Here is a 6,775-nt window from a genome sequence, read left to right as displayed (position 1 = left end):
GGAGGGGGAGGGGTTTGTGCGGGGAGAAGGGTGCAACAATGAATGAATGGAATCCCAAAATCTCTGTAGATGTTCACTGAAATGAAAAATAAACAACCTAAATTAAAAAAAAAGAAATGCTGAGTAAATTCATCCCTTTTGTTTTTCTGACTTCAGCTCTTTCCATATTTTATTGTAATACTTGTATTCTTGTACTGCCTTTAAAAATCTTCTGTCAGCTCTTTAACTTCTTTTTTTAAAATAAAATTTTAATTGTGCTTTTAACAAATGTTAAAAAAAATCTTCACCAAAAGAGCAATGGGGTTGAAGAATAGAAACAAAAAACAACATCATAACAGATGGAGAAAATGTTGAAGTCGTCACTGATTTTCTCTCACTTGAATCCACAACCAAGACCTCTGGCACCAGCAGGCAATAGATCAGGAAAGAGGTACTGCATTGGGAAAGTCTGCCGTCAAATACCTCTTCAAAGTTCTGAATAGCAGTGATGTCAGTTAAAGAACAAGGTGTGTCTGAGTCAAGCCATGGTCTTTTCAGTTACAGGTTATGGATCTGAAAGTTGGACAATGAATAAGGATGACAGAAAAAGAATCAATGCCTTTGAACTGTGGTGTTGGAGAAGAGTACTGAATGTCCAATCAACTGTCAAAAAACACACACAAGTCTTTGAGAAAGAGCAGCCAGAGTGCTCCTTGGATGTAAGGATGCTGTAGCTTTGTCTCACATACTTTGGCATATTTTTAGGAGAAGCTATGCCTTAGAAAGAGATCTCATAGTTGGAAAGGTAGAGGGTCATAAAAAGAGAGGAAATCACTCAATGATATGAACCATCACAGTGACTGTGGCAAGGGGCTCCAGTATGTTGAGATGATAAGGATGGCATGGATAGGACAAGGTATAAATCTGTTTCTCTTAGGTTCTCTATGAGTTGTGTTCAACTTGAAGACATCTGGCAATAACAACTCTCAGTAACTATGAAAATGTGGTTACTGAATGATGTGTATCTATACTGGATTGGACAAGTTCTGATAGAACTGTCGACAAATTTAATTGTATCTGTCTTGTATCTAATTTTGTGCTGGGATGCGTGAGGAACATAGGAAAACCCGTTATGAAATATACAATCTAATTGAGATAAGAAAAAGCACAAACCCAAAATGCAAATTAAAAGTAATATGGGATTGAGGTAAAGGAGCAGAGGTTAGGGCTCACAGTCAAAGAGACTTGCAGTAGAAATTTGAGCTTAGTTTCTGACTTGGTATAGGTGAGAAGAAAGAACATACAAGTCAGAAAGAATGTCCAAAGTCACGGTATTGATTGAACAATAATACTCCTAAGAGAGGCTTCTTGTTGTTGATTTCCTTTGAATAGAACATGACTCATAACAACTCTATAGACAAAAAGCCTGAATCCCCTCTACAGCTATTAACATTTATCAAAGTTCATAGAGTTTCCAGAGGCATGTTATTCGGGAAGTGGATGTCACTCCTACATTTTCCAACTATTATTATCATGTTGAAGGTTTAGAATGAGACTTCACTATGTCAGCAGAAATGTGATAGATTTTAGTATTTATATGCTATTATAATGTCTTTGTATTGAACCACACAGGTGATTTTTTTCATGTTCTCAATATAATTGTTAGGTACCCCTGAGTCAATTATAACTCACAGTGACCCTGGAAACAACAGATCTGAATACTGCACTCTCCTGCACTGTCCTCACAATCTCTAGTATCCTCGATAGAGTCCACTGTTACAGTCCCTGTTGCAATCCATCTAATTGAGGGTCATTTTCTTTTGTGCTGACTCTACATTTCACCACACGATGTCTTTTATCCAAAGACTGGTCCCTCCTGACAATATGTCTCCAAAGTAGATGATGCCCACAGACTGACAAAAGAACAAAAAAATCTGTCTCAGAATAAATGCAACCAGGGTGCCCGTGGAGATAAGGATAGTGATGTTCTCCCACCACTTTATTTTCTAAAGCTTATTATGTTTTTTAAACTAAGGAGCATATTCTTTAGAACTACTTCTTTTGTTGTTATGTTGTTATGTGCCATCGAGTCACTTGTGTATGAATTTTTTCATTACTTGGATTTATTCAATTATGACACATCTATAAGACTTATTAGTGGTGAGCAGAAATCTACTCATATCAGTTGGGAAATCTCATATTTAAAGTTAATGAGATAAGCATGATTACTTCAATCAGCCACAATAGTGGGGGTATTTTGTCACTGTTGTTTTTAGGTGCCACCAAGTTGAGTATGACTCACAGCCACCAAAAAACAAAAGATCTGAACCTAGTCTAGTGCTACGCCATCCTCACACTTCCTGATACATAAGAGCCCACTGCAGCAGTCATCATGTCAATCCACCTGGTTAAGGGTCTTCTTCACCTTTGCTGGCCCTCTACTATTCCCAACATCATGTCCCTCTCCAGGGAATAGCTCCTCCTAGCAATATGTCCAAAGTATGTGAGGTGAAGCCTCATCATTCTTGCCTCCAAAGAACACTCCAGCTGTACCCTCTCCAAGAAATACCTATTTGTTCTCTTGGCCATCCATGGGATGTTCAGTGCTCTTCTCAGACACCACTGCCCAAAGGAGTCAATTTTTTTTGTCACCCTTATTCATTGTCCAGGTCTTGGATGCATAGCTAGTAATCGGAAAGACTATGGCCTGAATCAGATACACCTTAAGTCCTCAAACTGACATTGCTTCTCTTCAATAATTTGAAAAGGTCCCTAATTGCAGATTTTCCCAGTGCAATGCATCTCCTTATTTCCTAACTGCTGGTACCAAGGGTGTCAATTGTGGATCCAAGCAAGATAAAGATACTGACAGCTTCAATCTTCTCTCCAACCATCATGGCACTGCCTATGAGTCCTGTGGTAAGAATCTTTGTTTTCTTGATATTGAGTCAGAATCCATACTGAAAGCTGCATTCCTTGATCGTTTACAAGTGCTTCTCACTTTCAGCAAGTAAGGTTGTGTCATCTGCATAATGCAGGTTATTGAAGAAAATCCCTCCAATCCTAATGCCACATTCCTCCTCATAGAGTCCAGCTTCTTGGATAATCTACTCAGCATATAGACTGAACAGGTATGGAGATAGAATGCAACCCTGACACACTAATGGAAATATTTAGACCACGAAAATCATCAATCCTGTACATCAGAGGGCTCATTTTTGAAAGAAAAAAAGAAATATTTTTTATCACATTACTGGTTACATCCATCCTATGTGTGATGTTGAAATGTGTTCAATTCCTCAATTTATTTCTCTCACTCACAAACCTACAGGAACTTGCTTACACTACTAATACTAATGTGAGTATGCTGCTCTGCCGTTGAGTTGGAATCAACTCATAGCTGATGCTCCAGCAGGTTTTCAGAGGCAGTAAATGATACAGGAGTGTACTGCTCATCTTTCTCCCACAGAGAAGCTAGTGGATTTGAACCATGTACATCCCTTTGAGTTGGCAGCATGGCTCCTTGCCAATAGGCTACGTGGGCTTCCTATACTGTGAGCATAGTTTTTACTATTCACTGGTTCACAAAACTTGCTTCTCTGTGTTTGAACCTAAAAGTGGAATCTCTAGGCTTTGAGTTATGTAAATGTCCAACATATTACAATAACAAGAAATTATTATGACAAGATTCTTTATAACCATTAGTAGTGTATGAAGTAGTACCTGAGGGCATAGTGCTTTGTGTGCTGGCCGGTTAACTGAAAGGTCATCCCTTTAAATCTCTGCTTAGGGGAAAATGAGGCAGTTTCCACTCATATAAATATTTACAACCTCAGAAGTTGATGCAGCTTAGCCATGATTCAGAACTGAGTTGACATCAGTGCGTTTGGATGTTGGTTTAGTTGTTATGAGTTCTCTTTGATCTGTATCTTCACCAGAACTTAGTTTTGTCACTTTTCTTAATTACTGACAAACAAACTATTGCATAATAACATCTCATTGTGGTCTTAATTTGCTTGTCCCTAACATTAAAATAAATCTGTATTTTCATATGGTCATTAGCTAAGTGGGCTTCCTCTTTTGTGAAATGTCTTCTCTTCCATTTTGACTATTTTCCTGTTGGTTTGTTTTTGTTTTTATTAAACTGAGGAAGGTTTTGTTCAAACATTCTTCTAGGTCTTATAGCCCTGGTCTGCCCACTTGCTATACAGAGGTAATTCGTGATTGCTGTGAAGCTGAATACTGTGACACTGATGTGTCAAATGCAAGAATGGTTACCCGTGGTGGAAAGTTTTGGTCGAGATCCTTGATTAAAACAAGCTTGGAAGCAGGAGTGGCATCCACTTCCAAAATTGCTTGCCTCCAGAAACCCTATGAACCTGGAAAAAGGATGGAAGTCATACAAGTGTCCAGATCTTTCATTCACAGGGTCACTATGAGTCGCCTACGACTCGATAACACTTAACAAAACAACAACAACAACAATGTAGGAGTTCTTTATACCTTTGAAATATTTATATTTATTCTGTGATGTCTATTGAAAATACATTTTTTGTTTGATAAACTTTGTTTCAGTATCTTTTGAAATTTTTTATAACTGAATTTCTCAATTATTTAATTTATGGCTAAGTATAGGCATTTTTCCATCTTGTCTAAAATGTCTTCTATTGTTGTTGTTGTTGGGTGTTATCAAGTCAAGTATAACTCTCACAGTAATGCTATGAACATCAGGTCTGAATCCTGCCTTATCTTGTGCCATTCTCACCAACTCAGATATACTTGCGCCCACTGCTGCAGTCAGCATGTCAATCCTTATAGTTGAGGATCTTTCTCACTGACCCTCGACCTTTCCAAATATGATGCCTCTTTCCAGGAATAGCCTCTTTTATCAACACATATAAAGTATTAGAGATAAAACGTCATTATCTTTGCCTCCAAGAAGCATTAGGCTGCACCTTTCTCAAGACATGCCTATTTGTTCTTTTGGAAGTCCATGGGATATTCAGTACTCTTCTTCAACATAACAGCTCAATTCTTCTTATGTAACCCTTATTCATTGTTCAACTCTCAGATGCACAGCAAGTAAATGAAAAGACAATTGTATGAATCATATGCACCTTAGTCTTCGAAGTGACATATTGCTCAATATTTTGGAAAGCTCTCTGACAGCAACCTTGCCAAAAGAAGTAAGTTTCCTATCTCCTGACTGCTGGTACCAAAGTGTTGATTGTAGATCCAAGTAAGACGAAATCATCATTGACAATTTCTTTTTTTTTTTTTTTACAATTTCAATCCTTTCTCCATCTATCATGATGCTGGATATTGGCCCAGTGGTAAGGACTTTTGTTATCTTGATGTTGAGATGTAATCCATTTTTGAAGGCTGCACTCTTTCATCTTCTACAGAAAGTGTTTTGGGTACTCCCCACTTTCAGTAAACACTGGAATAATGTAGGTTATTGATGAATCTTCCTCAGATCCTTATGCTACATTCTTCTTCATAGAGTCTGACTTAAATAATTATTTGCTCAACATACAAACTGAATAGGTAAAGAAAAGATAAACGCCTGATGCACACCCTTCTTAATTTTGAACCATGCAGTGTTCCCTTGGTCCATTCAGACAACAGGTTAATGGTCTAGGTATAGATTTTGTATGAACACAATTAAGTGTCCTAGGATTCCAATTCTTGTCAATAGTACTCATAGTTTGTTGGTATATACACAGTCAAATGCAATTGCATAGTCAATAATACAAAGATAGGCACTCTTCTGGTATTCTCTAATTAAATCCAGGATAGTTCTGACATCAGCAATGGTGTCACTGGTACCACAGCATCTCTAAACCCAGCATGAGCTTCAAGCAGTTCCCTTCCAATGTACCATTCTAGTTGGTTTTGGATGATCTTCAGCAATATCTTTTATGCGATATTAATGATAAATGATATTGTCTGATAACATCCATACTCTGTTGGATCACTTTTCTTGATAATGGAAACAAAGCTGGACCTCTTCTAGTCAGTCTGCCAGGTAGCTGTTCTCTAACTTTCCTGGCAAAGCTTGCTGAGCATGCCCAGGGCTGCATCTATTAGTTAAAACATAACAATTAGTGTCCCTTCTATCCCTGGGTCTTATTTTCTTCCAGTATCTTCTGCACAGCTTGAAAATCTTCTTTTTTCCTTGGTGATTCCCATATTGACTCAGGGACAATCCAGAGTAGAGCTGCCCCTTCTTGGGGATTCATTATTTCAAGTTTTCACAAGAAAATGCGTGAGTTATCACAAGAGTCCAGAATTAAGGGTGCACAGTGGAGTATACCTGGGGTGGTGGGAGGCGTGTGGGGGGATTGTATACCAAAGAAAGAGGTTTCCTTTTAGTTTTTCCAAGAAAGGAGCAAACTGGGGGGGGGGGAGGCAGGGAGGGCTAGGCAGGGAGAAAAGTGCAACAATGAATGAATGGAAATCCAAAATCTCTGTAAATGCTCGTTAGAATTATTAAAATAAAATTTAAAAAAAGAAGTACATCAAATGGTCTTTATTTAGATGCACCTCTAAGTGCACCTGAATTCCTAATCTTTTAGTTAGTTGCCAACCACTTTAGCATTTTTACCACATCCGGTTTTTAAAGGTGGAAAAAAGAAGGGCACATCAAGCAGGGCATTAATATTTATATCAATGAATACTGAATGAGATGTAGGGATACAGCTAGTTTAAGTTCCAATTTATATAGAACCAGCATGACATGTGGTAAACAAGCTGGGATCAGTAACATCATTTTAGGCATTGTCAACATATAGTT

The 6,775-nt window shown here is 38.0% G+C and overlaps 1 protein-coding gene across 1 annotated transcript in view; it reads right to left on the bottom strand.

The window, feature by feature from the left end:
- Positions 1–6,775, bottom strand: part of LOC102856777 (chromosome unknown open reading frame, human C8orf34) — a 429,483-nt gene that overhangs the window by 134,192 nt on the left and 288,516 nt on the right. The window lies entirely within an intron of this gene.

This window comes from Elephantulus edwardii, unplaced genomic scaffold (assembly GCF_000299155.1).
Source record: "Elephantulus edwardii isolate Elephantulus edwardi_28Jun2011 unplaced genomic scaffold, EleEdw1.0 scaffold00008, whole genome shotgun sequence".
Classification (NCBI taxonomy): domain Eukaryota; kingdom Metazoa; phylum Chordata; class Mammalia; order Macroscelidea; family Macroscelididae; genus Elephantulus; species Elephantulus edwardii.
The sequence above is the reverse complement of the archived record's forward strand: the minus strand, read 5'-3'. Positions and strand labels throughout refer to the sequence as shown.